We start from the raw sequence: 13,547 nt of genomic DNA on the forward strand, positions 1-13,547 counted from the left end.
CACATACTTATATAACTGCAAACCTATTTTTATGTTGGAGATTACTTATTAACAGCTCAAAGAATATAGTATTCCTTGGAACACAGTTTGATAAACACTAGCTTTGGAATCAGACAGGTCTAGTTTTGAATTCTGGTAGTACTACTTATCAGAAGTGTGACCTTGGGCAACTTGCTTAACCTGTCTTTCACTGTATCTTTGAAATAGGGCTATTAATACTTACCTCAGAGGTTGTTCTGAGGGCTAAATGAGATACTATTTCCAGGATGGCCCAGTCCCTGAGTATCTGCCTTATTCAGTGAATACTCACTGAAAGATCAAGTTCAGAGCTTACCTACCAGTCCATTCCTAAGGGTAACCCTTAGCTTCTAATAGATTTTTAGGAATAAAATATACATGGGGCCAGAATAATCCTTTGCTTGTTTCATAACTTTTAAAAAGAGATTTCTTGTGCCATTTGTAAAAACAATTTAGAAAATCAAACAATAGAGAAAAGTACATGTTTCTTTCTCCATTTGTACGTATTAGGACAAATTGAAAATTTCAAATTTCAGTAATAAAAGATAAATAAATAAACGTAAGTATAGTTTCTGTAAGACTTCCTTTCAGTGAAGAAAAGTGTTTAATAGAAAAAACCTTTGTATGCTAAGATTGAGAATACATTATTAGAACACATTTCTTTCTCCACTGAAATCTGTTAAGACATGTTGGGAAATCCCAGCAATAAAAGGCAAATGTAAGCACACTTTCTTTAAGATGCATAATTGTTTTCTTTCAGTGAATGGAAGAATTTGGTAGAGCAATACCTTTGTAAGCTAAGAGTGAGAATATATATTATTAGAACACATTTCTGACTCCATTGAAATCTATTAGGAAAAGTTGAAAAATCCAGCAATAGAAAGCAAATGTAAGCATGCTTTCTTAAAAAAAAAAAAAAAAAAAAAAAAAAAAAAAAAAATCTACATTTAAAAAATAAAGAAAAGTATAAAGAAGAAAGCATAAAGTCTTCTGAAATCCCACCTCCCAGAGATAACCATCATTAGCATTTTGGCAAACATCCTTCCAGACACTTCTCTATATACATTTCTCTATATACAGATTTGTCAATTTACATACAAGAGCATTTGCGAGGTAATTACGGCTCCCTATCCCTTCCTACACAGAGCCTGTAGCACTCTTTGTTCCTTAGCAAAGAAAATTGAGGCTGTGATTAAGAAAATTTTTTTCTAAATAGGAGCGAAAATCTGTTCCCAATGAGGGCTCCCAAATTTAGGCTTTCTTGCTCAAACAAATTTAGATACATAATAGATAGTTCACTGAATCCCACAAAATACTGAGTTCCTCATAAATGTCTTATTTATAATCCTCAAATCAGCCTGACAACGTAGGTGTCATTAGCCCCATTCTGCAGAGAAGTCAAGGACTGGCACAAGGTCACCCAGCTAAGAATCATCAAAGGCAGGGTGAAGGCCAAGGTCTTTCAGCCTCCAAAGCCCAAGCTCTTTCCACTATCCCAGGCTCTGGTTTTGTGCCTGTTACTTCCCAATTCATTTGGTGCAATGTGTTGAGCATCCAGGAGAAGACCTTCCATTTTTCATCAGCTTGTGCCTCTGCAGTTTGAACTCCTATGAGCAGTGGCTGAGATGCAATCAGAGTTATTGCTGTACGTCCTTTTGAAGAGCAATAAGCAGTTGTAGAGAAAGAAGCAGGAGTAAAATAAAACAAAGCCAAAGCATCAACTCTCATGTATTAGTGTTGGCTCATCTCTCCATCAACTTATCAAGGAATGTCTGTTACCTTATTCCTTCCTAAAATTGTAATCTGGTAAAAATTTTGTTTCATCTAGGCCACTGTTAGGGGAGGGGATTTGGTGATTTATAGAAGAAGAGAGAAATAAGGAAGAAGAAAAGAGGAGAGAAAAAATGAAGAAAGACAAATCCAGATATCTTGGAATCTCACTTCCTCCCATTTGGGAGCTTATCAAGACACTACTAACAGCTGAAGTGGGACAGGGACTCTTCTAATAAGCTTACTCCCTAAATCAGGAACAGTCACCTAAAACAGTTAGCACTGTTACAGAGTCAAGAGACCAGAGGTTCTCTTTCCTCCTATGTAGAAATATACAGAACTTTACAGACAGGGTCCCTTGGCTAGAGCCCTGTCCATGGTTTCTGCAGGCTGGCTGTGCTCAGATTAAGCAAGACTCTTTGTGGGATAAGAAAAGCCACTTTGTTGGTATTCCTATCAAAAATTTAAATAACCTGAATCTAATCATGAGGAAGCATCAGATAAACTCAAATGGAGAAACATTCTAAAAAAGAATTGACCTTACTCTCCAGGAATATCAATGGCAAGAAAAACGCAGGAAGTGTTCCAGACTAAAGGAGACAAAAGTTAGAGTTGAAGGCAATGCATGACTAAAAATTTCCTTTTGCTATAAAGACTATTAATGAGGTAATTGGTGGAATCTGAATAAAATCCCAGATTGTTAATTATATTGCATAAGTGTTAATTTCCTGGTTTTGATCATTGTAAAGTGGTCATATAAGAGAACGCATTTGTTTGTAGAAATATACACTAAGGTATTTAGGGGAAAGGGCATCAATCAAGTTACTAATTACTCTTAAATGAGAGAGCCAGAGAAGAATAAACAAATGAAGTAAAATGTTAACATTTTGGAAATCTGGGTGAAAAGAATTTAGAAATTTTTCATAATATTTTTTCAACTTTTTTATCAGTCTGAATTTTGTCAGAATTTTTTTAAAGAGTTGGAAAATAAATAAATGATCTAAGGAATTCTCATCTCAAAATCATTACAATTTAAGTCTTCTATGTTATAAATATTGAGATTCTACAATAGTTATTTTAAGAAGACTAAACCATGGAATAATTCTTGAATGCCTTTATTTGCTCCTGATATAGAGTAAGCCATAAGTTCAAATTTACTTTAACAAGTAAACTTTAACAAGTTTTAAAACATATGAGGTGTTAAAATCATTTCTTACCCCTATTCCTCAATCTAGTTCTCCTGAAATAGAAAAGACCAAACAAAAAGATTTGGAAAATAAAATATATATTTAATTTTTCTAGTATTTAGTTTTCTAGCATAGTGGCTTAGGATCAATTACATTTACAAGTAAGCTGTATTTTTATGTTTGTTGATGTTAAAATGCACTAAGAATTTATGTAAACGAAGAATAGTCTAATGATGCCTACTTAATAAAAAATCTCTTAGGAAAGGGACTATAGTATAATATAGAAGCAAGAGCATGCCATAGAGAATCAGAAGACATTCTAAATAACTACTAAGTAATTTTATGATTTTGGACAAGTCATTTTACTTGAAAAGTAAGCAGATGGGACAGTTGCAACAGCTCACATTTATTGAGCTCTCATTATGAGTTAGATACTTTATTTGAATCTAAATAATCTCTAACATCACTTTAAGTACCAATATTCTAATTCTTGGAATATAGCACTCTCATTTTAAATGATTATAAAAATGTATCCTTGTGGCATATTTGCTTTTACAACAATTCTTGGTCATAGCTATGAGGTATTGATGCTATTGCTTGGGTAGAAATTCTGCTATGTGCTGGTTTTTCGAAAAGATCAACAAAATTGATAGATTGCTAGCAAGACTAATAAAGAAGAAAAGAGAGAAGAAACAAATAGACACAATAAAAAATGATAAAGGGGATATCACCACCGACCCCACAGAAATACAAACTACCATCAGAGAATACTATAAACACCTAATAACTAGAAATTCTAGAAGAAATGGATAAATTCCTGGACACATATACCCTCCCAAGACTAAATCAGGAAGAAGTTGAATCCCTGAATAGATCAATAACCGCCTCTGAAACTGAGGAAATAATTAATAGCCTACCAACCAAAAAAAGTCCAGGACCAGATGGATTCACAGCCGAATTCTACCAAGTTACAAGGAGGAGTTGGTACCATTCCTTCTGAAACTATTCCAATCAACAGAAAAAGAGGGAATCCTCCCTAACTTATTTTATGAGGCCAACATCATCCTGATTCCAAAGCCTGGCAGAGACACAACAAAAAAAGAGAGGTTTAGACCAATATCCCTGATGTACATCGATGCAAAAATCCTCAGTAAAATACTGGCAAACCGGATCCAGCAGCACATCAAAAAGCTTATCCACCATGATCAAGTGGGCTTACTCCCTGGGATGCAAGGCTGGTTCAACATATGCAAATCAATAAATGTAATCCAACATATAAACAGAACCAAAGACAAAAACCACATGATTATCTCAATAGATGCAGAAAAGGCCTTTGACAAAATTCAACAGCCCTCATGCTAAAAACTCTCAATAAATTCGGTATTGATGGAATGCATCTCAAAATAATAAGAGCTATTTATGACAAACCCACAGCCAGTATCATAATGAATGGGCAAAAACTGGAAGCATTCCCTTTGAAAACTGGCACAAGACAGGGATGCCTTCTCTCACCACTCCTATTCAACAGAGTGTTGGAAGTTCTGGCCAGGGCAATCAGGTAGGAAAAAGAAATAAAGTGTATTCAATTAGGAGAAGAGGAAGTCAAATTGTCCTGTTTGCAGATGACATGATTGTATATTTAGAAAACCCCATTGTCTCAGCCCCAAATCTCCTTAAACTGATAAGCAACTTCAGCAAAGTCTCAGGATAGAAAATCAATGTGTAAAAATCACAAGCAGTCCTCTACACCAATAACAGACAAACAGAGAACCAAATCATGAGTGAACTCCCATTCTCAATTGCTTCAAAGAGAATAAAATACCTAGGAATCCAACTTACAAGGGATGTGAAGGACCTCTTCAAGGAGAACTACAAACCACTGCTCAGTGAAATAAAAGAGGCACAAACAAATGGAAGAACATTCCATGCTCATGAATAGGAAGAATCAATATCATGAAAATGGCCATATGGCCCAAGGTAATTTATAGATTCAATGCCATCCCCATCAAGCTACCAATGACTTTCTTTACAGAATTGGAAAAAACTACTTTAAAGTTCATATGGAACCAAAAAGGAGCCCATATTGCCAAGACAATCCTAAGCCAAAAGAACAAAGCTGGGGGCATCACACAACCTGACTTCAAACTATACTACAAGGCTACAGTAACCAAAACAGCATGGTACTGGTACCAAAACAGAGATATACACCAATGGAACAGAACAGAGTCCTCAGAAATAATACCACACATCTACAACCATCTGATCTTCGACAAACCTGACAAAAACAAGAAATGGGGAAAGGATTGCCTATTTAATAAATAGTGCTGGGAAAACTGGCTAGCCATATGTAGAAAGCTGAAACTGGATCCCTTCCTTACACCTTATACAAAAATTAATTCAAGATGGATTAAACACTTAAATGTTAGCCCTAAAATCATAAAAAACCCTAGAAGAAAACCTAGGCAATACCACATAGGCATGGGCAAGGACCTCATGTCTAAAACACCAAAAGCAATGGCAACAAAAGCCAAAATAGACAAATGGGATCTAATTAAACTAAAGAGCTTCTGCAGAGCAAAAGAAACTACCATCAGAGTGAACAGGCAACCTACGGAATGGGAGAAAATTTTTGCAATCTACTCATCTGACAAAGGGCTAATATCCAGAATCTACAAAGAACTCAAACAAATTTACAAGAAAAAAAAATGACCCCATCAAAAAGTGGGCAAAGGATATGAACAGACATTTCTCAAAAGAAGACATGCATACAGCCAACAGACACATGAAAAAATGCTCATCATCACTGGCCATCAGAGAAAAGCAAATCAAAACCACAATGAGATACCATCTCACACCAGTTAGAATGGCAATCATTAAAAAGTCAGGAAACAACAGGTGCTGGAGAGGATGTGGAGAAATAGGAACACTTTTACACTGTTGGTGGGACTGTAAACTAGTTCAACCATTGTGGAAGACAGTGTGGCGATTCCTCAAGGATCTAGAATTAGAAATATCATTTGACCCAGCCATCCCATTACTGGGTATATACCCAAAGGAGTATAAATCATGCTGCTATAAAGACACATGCACACGTATGTTTATTGCAGCACTATTCACAATAGCAAAGACTTGGAACCAACCCAAATGTCCATCAATGATAGACTGGATTAAGACAATGTGGCACACATACGCCATGTAATATATGCAGCCATAAAAAAGGATGAGTTCATGTCCTTTGTAGGGACATGGATGAAGCTGGAAACCACCATTCTCAGCAAACTATCACAAGGACAGAAAACCAAACACTGCATATTCTCACTCATAGGTGGGAGCTGAACAATGAGAACACTTGGACAAAGGAAGAGGAACATGACACACAGGGGCCTGTCATGGGGAGGCAAGAGCGGGGAGGGATAGCATTAGGAGATATACCTAATGTAAATGATGAGTTAATGGGTGTAGCACACCAACATGGCACATGTATACATATGTAACAAACCTGCACATTGTGCACATGTACCCTAGAACTTAAAGTATAATTTAAAAAAAAAAGAAATTCTGCTGTGTGCTTATGAAATGGATAATGAAGAGAGAGCACTCACCTCTAACTCTCAGCATAGAGATTCCTGGCCTTTACTCTGAGTGGTCATTCACTGACTTTGCAAATGCATGTCTTTCTCTTTCCCAGAACCTAGCTCCAGTCAGCCTTCCCAAACTGGCCACCCAACCTCCACCTCAATCCTTCCCTCCTCTGCCCCAGCAGCCATTGCTGTCCTGCTCTGCACAGCTGTCTGGTTTCTCTGAGTTACTTTGTTTCAGTGCCCTGCACCTGCAGTGGCAGATGGGTCCTGGGAGCTTCCTGACGACAGATGCCCAGTCTCTAGGGCCCAGGGTGATTTACACATAGTAGATGCTTGCTCAGTACAAGAAGTGCCCTGGGCTGACTAATCTAGGAACGCAAAACAAACCACTATAACTGAATCAGTGCAGTACTTCCTGGAACAGAAACTAAGCTGAAAACAATGGCTGTAACCTCACAAGAAGCTCCACCCTTCCTTCTGCTCTAAGTGAAAATCTAGGTTGAGGAGGGAAAAACCTGCCTCTTCTCCCTCATTTCAACCCCACATCCCATCAATTCTGTCATGTGAACATGGTGGGCATAGCCCCACCCAGAGCTGGACCTAGGACCTGCCTGGTCAGCGATCTTGCCCTTCACTTTCTGGTGCCAAGTAGGAGAAAGGACTTTCCACTTCATGTGACTCTGTAAACATGGTGTGTTACACTGCAGTCTCACTTGCTCGCCCTCATTTCTAACATGCCTGGAGGTACACACTTCTTTGAATTTGAATATACAGCACCCTTGGTCTAGAATGTCTCCATAGCAAACCCATACTTCTGTGAAAGTGAACCCACCAGTCACCTCTCCAGGGATTCTTTGGCACACTCCTAACTCCTCCTACAGTTTGTGCACGTTCTCCATCTATTATAGAAAAGAGCACATTGCACTGTATTTGTATATTGCTGTGATTGTAGTCCACAATAAACTGTACAACTCCTTTCAGATGATAATCTTCTCTGTTATCCTGTATCTCCAGCACCAAGTGCCATATCTGGCCATGGGGTAGGAGTGGGAAAGGAGAACCGCAGTCCAAGGGCCTCTGTGCAGTCAGGGGTCAATCAGAGGGCATAAAAAAGGAAGGACCGACAGACTTCATCCTTTCCAGTTTGTGCCTCTTGTCAGTGAACAAAGGTGAGGTCACTTAGGTGGTGGTAACCATAGCTGTGAAGGCATGGACTCAGAATCATTCCTCATGAATGTAAAGGTACCCAATCCTTTCATTTAAAAGTTAAATGTTCTTAACTGGCTCACACAGGAAACATCACAGGAAATAATGTTTCAATTCAGTCTTTGCTCCCATTCAACCACAATTTCAAAATAGTACAGATTCTCCTCAAGATTGAGAAAGCAAAACCTCTTTGTTTATCCAGCAGCTAGGAGTCTGCTTTTTCTCAGCTTTCTTCCAAAGCATATGCATAGTATGATATCTCTTATCTCCCATGGGAGTTCCTTAAGAGTAGGACTGTTTGCTAGATAAATATTCTCCTTCTACCTTTTCGTCTCCCTCCCCTACAATTCCCAAAGCACAGTGCCTGGCCTCAGGAGGCACCTAACACTTGATTATTAAGTGTTTTTTCTTCTAAAAGCCACTTTCAGTGTCTTCTAAAAGTGTTTTAGACGACTGCTTTTTATTTTTTAATTCAAGGCTCAATAAGCTCTGAGGTGTTTTGGGAATCTAGAACCCTCTCCCCTGTCCCCACCCCTCTTGGAAATCTAGAGCCCTCTGCCCTGTTCCCAACCCTCATTCTTAGATGGGTGGGTGTAGTCAAAGAGAACTTTCTCCTTTCTGCTCTAGGGCGTAATCAAGCGAAATTCTCAAACAGGTCTTGGAAGAAGAAAGCTCTTATATAGAGTTTCCTATGGTGGTCACAGAGAGTCAGGACCAAAGCTCTGCTATCACTTTGCTGAGTTCATGCAACCTCAGTCATTAGTTACAGCACATGATTGGAAATTACTGCAGTATCAAGTTTTGGGGATTGCATTTATACGTGCATCAGTGGTCACGTTTTGTACACCAAGGATAATCTGGAGAAATGCCGAGGATCATAATGCGCTTCCTGCTCCTTAAAAGCCAACAATCTACACGTCCTTTAGAGGTGTCTAACTTTCACCTTTTAAAATACAGTTACTGAGTACATCCTGGTGTTTTGATTTTTAGCCACCTTTTTATTTAGTGGCTTTGAAGAGTCACTAACTTAACTTTAGAAAATTTCTCAAATGAAAAAGAACTGTGTCTTCTAGCTGTCTTTCTAAAGACAGCTCTGGCTGTGGGTTCTTTCCTCACTTTAAAATCACAAGGCCAATTTTCTGAAAACCAGAGCACATAGGAAATCTCCCCATTGTCATCTTGCAGAGAAAGCTCCAGGCATCAGGAATTACTACACAGAGTAATTCAAGCTCTGTAGCAATTAAGGCGTGTGAATGCCTCAACTCAGAGATTTAGATACCGGGAACCTGATTAAGTAAAAGCATTTCTGGCCTGATTGCCTGTGGGGATGTTACTAGTATCTTGTTAATCTGTCTTACTTTGTGCACTAAATATTTGCGAAAGAGAAGTTGCAGGAGATTTTATGGTTACTAACGAGGTATATGGAGACCCCTAAGAATACACCCTACCCCACATTAGACAGCAAACCAGGTTAAAATGTCATCAACCTTACCTTTTCCAGACACCGTTCCTCAGTCCTTTAGGCAGAATTTAGTGATTATCCTTGAGGTGGCTGAGACAAGGCTGGTAACACGGGTATCCGGGGCTATTTGTGTAAAAGGAGAAGTAAAGGGTGAAAAAATATGATCGTGCTGTGACGACAGGAAGCCCAGATGAGAAGAAGGAGGAAGTGAGGCTGAGTCCGCCCTCTTTCGCCTCAGAGACTCAGTCCTTCCCCAGTGGCTTTTTAGAAACTTCCTCCCACAGCCCACCCTAAACTAGTTTGGTGAAACAAAGGAAAACTTCATAACCAAGTTGGTTCAGGCACAGATCTCTGAGCAGTGGTGGATTCTAGGGTAATTTTGGCGATGATTTTTGCTTAGAAAAGGACAGTGCTTCTCAATCAAGGTGGCATCTCAGAATTAACTGTTTATTTGTTCAAAAATAAGCATGCCTGGCCCCACCACCAGTTTCCTATTCAGGTAGACAGACTGGAGGGGAACACAAGAAACAATATTTCTAAACATTTTCTAGGCCTGAGACTTTGGAATGTCTTTCTGAAGATTCTCTGCTCCCTCCTCACACCCCCTGTCTGGCTTCAGCCAGTCTCTAGACTTCAGTTAATTGGACACCATTTGCAGACTTCTCTGTCTCAAGAGCAAGATTGTCTTAAGGTGAGTCCCCAAGGCATAATCCCAGGGGCACTGGTAGAAATGATTTGGTTAGTACAGGAAACACCACATTTGGAGCCAAAGATCTGAGTTTCAGTTCCAGCTTTATCTCTTTTAGCCGTGAGATCTTGAGCAAGTCTCAATCTGTCAGCCTCAGTTTATTAATGGTAGCATCTAATAATAATCCTACTAGTTACTGTTACATCCTTATTTACATACACGAAAACAGGGGCTCAAAGAGGTTAGAAAATTTGCCCAAGCTCATACAACTAAGACATGTCAGAGCTAGGATTCAAATTCCAGGTCACAGAGAATGCCTTTTGAGAAACACTGTGATCAATGTATTTTGAAAAATGTGTTTCTACTTTCACTATGCTGCATCACTGGAATTTTCTTAGACTGGGTCAAAGGAGTAGGTGACAACCCAAATGTGTCACTAGCTAACTGTGAAACTTGGAAGCAATCACTGAGCGCCAGTGTTTTCATCTTATAAATGAACAGATAGATGACACTCTTTGTGATGCTGACTTGGAAGCATGCCTCCGGGAAAGCTAGCTGTCTCCTGCTTCCTTCACCCTGAGACATTCAGCTCCAGAGTAATCTCCAGCCAGGGCTGTCTTGTGGAGAAAACTGAGTTAAATGAAGGTAAAAAGGTATTTACTGCGGAGCTTGTCAGTCCTTAATATTCTCTAAGCAGGGAAAATAATATACAGATTTCCCCAAACTTATCTGAGCATCAACTCCGTGTGTGTGTGTGTGTGTGTGTGTGTGTGTGGTTTCTCTTAGGGAACAATTTTTTCAGTGTGACTACACTTTAGGGAATGCTATTAAAAACTTTCTGCCCCTCACTCAGGGCTGCTGCCATGCTGACAGATCCCTGAAGTGGTGGGGCTGAGGAGAGGCTTCTGGCTGAACTCCTATTTCCTAGTTATCTCACCCATTCTGATGACTCTAATTACTATCTGTCTGCTCCAAAGATTCACAAATCTATATGAATGCCATGATCTCTCATTTGAGCTCCACTCTCTCCCAGGCACCTCGAATCCAATATCCAAATTCAGTTTGATGAACTTGGCATCCCCACACTCAAGCCTGCTCCTCCCACCATGTCCACCATCTAGGAAAAACCTGACTGGCCTTTCAGCCACGTTCATGAGGAACCAGGTATCTTCTTAAGCTACTCTCTCTCCCACACCACCACCTATTATCAACCACCAAGTCCTGTCAACTATGCTTTTGCCTAAATATTTCTCAAACCAGACCACCTGTTTCCAACCCCATAGACGTTACATTAGTCCTTATCTCTTACCTGTGTTACAAGATGCCAGTCTCCTTCAAGACCAGCTTGGATGTTTCTTCACTCTGTCCTCAGGAAGAAGGGAGGAGAGCCTTCTAAAAATGCAAATTTAATCACATGACTCCCCAGCTTAAAACTCTCAGCTGGCTATTTCTTCCCTGGCCCCACCCGGGAGATCTCCTCACACTGGATAACACTGGATGTGGAATTCCTTTGAGTTGCTTAAACAAATCAAGCTAGTTCTGTCTCATGCGTTCTCTCTAGAATATCCTCTCACCTGTTCACCTAATTCCTTACTCATCCTCCATCATAGCACTAGAAAGCCCTCCAGGCAGGGCCAGTTACTCCTGCTCTCTGCTCCCATTGCCCACAGGCATCCCTCCACCCTCTGTCATTCCTTGTTTTTCATTGTTTTTCCCCACTAGACTCAAAGCTCTGTAGGTTCTGTGTTACTCTGTGTATGTTAGGTGATCTTGCTCATGACTGTATTTTTAGTGCCTGGTATTGGGTCTGGCACGTAAGAGGTGTTCTATAAATATTTCAATAGTTTCAGGTAATGTGAGGCCTGAAAGTTAGGGGAACCAGAATTTTGGGACAGGCAGAGAGAGTAAGGGGAAAAAAGAGATAGGTAGACTGAACGTCTGCAGAGGCAGAAGTGATAAATAAGGGGGAATCTTAGGAATATCAGGAAGACTATCTCAAGACAAATTGTTCACAGCAGAATAGATGACCATTTTAATGGAGAACATTTTTCCTTAAATGTGCCTCTTTCCATCATTTCACTGGGAAGAGTTGTTCAAAGTGCCAGACAACTAGAGGTGGCTGTTTCCTGGGATTAGGGGTTTGGTAGAGAACAACATGCCCACTTATACCCATACCTATAAGATTTTATTGAGAATTAATTCTGTTTCTGACCATCAAATATTTAGAATTCATTTGCAGAGACAAGAACAAAAACAAATGGAGAATAAGACAATGTCAGGGAACTCCATGTTATTGAATGACTCAAAAGAATGCTCAAAAACTTTGAAAAAACTAAATTAGAAAAGGCATTTAGCAGAAGCTCAGACTTATGGCTTGATCTTCTCAATACAGGGTATATTAATCACCATTATAGATGATAATAGAACCTGAGAGTTTAGGAAACTTGAACTTGGCCAGACGAATAGTGGGAATACAAATTATGAGTACTCCACTATTATGTAGTCGTACTGGCCAAAATACATTCTGAATAGACAAAACCTCTTATGGATATTGTGAATTGAGTTCCCATTTAGACCTTTTTCAAAAGCCTTCTAAGTGAGTAGTTCTAACTGTTTTATTATTGGAAGATAATCACTGTTGAAATATGAGAATACAGATAGAACTTCCAAGTTTATTTCAGAGTTATTTAAGTACATAAGGATATTAGAGTTTAGGAGGCATAGATTTTGTGAGAATTATAAGATTGGAAACTTCAAATGAGAGATTAAAGTTAATTAGTAGTACATTGGATTTTGTTTATGGGCTCTAAGAGTAAAGTTTTGAAGAAAATGCAATAGAACATCATTCTTAACTTTCATTTTAGGTTCAAATGTACATTTGCAGGTTTATTATATAGGTAAATTGCGTGTGACACGGTTTTGGTGTACAGATTATTTCATCACCCAGGTGATAAGTGTAGTGACCAATAGGTAGTTTGTTGATCCTCTCCCTCCTTCCCTGTTCCACCCTCAAGTAGGCCCTAGTGTCTGTTGTTCCCTTCTTCGTGCCCATATGTACTCAGTGTTGAGCTCCCATGCATAAGTGAGAATATGTGATACTTGGTTTTCTGTTCCTGCATTAAATTTTTTAGGATAAGGCCTTCTACCTGCATCCATGTTGCTGCAAAGAACATCATCTCATTCTTTCTTATGACTGAATAGTAAGTATTCCATGGCATATATGTACCACATTTTTTTTATCCATTGATGGTCATTTAGATTGATTTCATGTCTTTGTTATTGTAAAGAGTGTTATGATGAACATACATATGTATGTATCTTTATGATGGAACAATTTATGTTTCTTTAGATATGTACCCAGTAATGGGATTGCTGGGACAAAAGGCAGTTCTGTTTTATGTTCTTTGAGAAATTTGCAAACTGTATTCCACACTGGCTAAACTAATTTACATTCCCACCAACAGTGTGTAAGCATTCTCTTTACTCTGAAACCTTGCCAATACCTGTTATTTTTTGGCTTTTTAATAATAGGCATTTTGACTGGTGTGAGATGGTATCTCGCTGTGGTTTTTTTTTATTTTATTTATTTTTTTTTTTGAGGCAGAGTCTTCACTCTGTCGCCCAGGCTGGAGTGC

At 39.0% G+C, this 13,547-nt stretch overlaps 1 protein-coding gene across 1 annotated transcript in view; it reads right to left on the reverse strand.

The window, feature by feature from the left end:
- CD53 (CD53 molecule) overlaps positions 1 to 11,272 on the reverse strand; it is a 28,878-nt gene extending 17,606 nt beyond the window's left edge. Inside the window, exons 1-2 of the mRNA XM_007977619.3 lie at positions 11,222 to 11,272; positions 9,255 to 9,347 (exon numbers count right to left, since the gene is read on the reverse strand). The gene's annotated coding sequence lies outside the window, so the exon portion shown is untranslated. The remainder of the gene's footprint in view (positions 1 to 9,254; positions 9,348 to 11,221) is intronic.
- Positions 11,273 to 13,547: the final 2,275 nt, after the last annotated feature.

Source organism: Chlorocebus sabaeus, chromosome 20, assembly GCF_047675955.1.
Source record: "Chlorocebus sabaeus isolate Y175 chromosome 20, mChlSab1.0.hap1, whole genome shotgun sequence".
In the NCBI taxonomy this organism is placed as follows: Eukaryota; Metazoa; Chordata; class Mammalia; order Primates; family Cercopithecidae; genus Chlorocebus; species Chlorocebus sabaeus.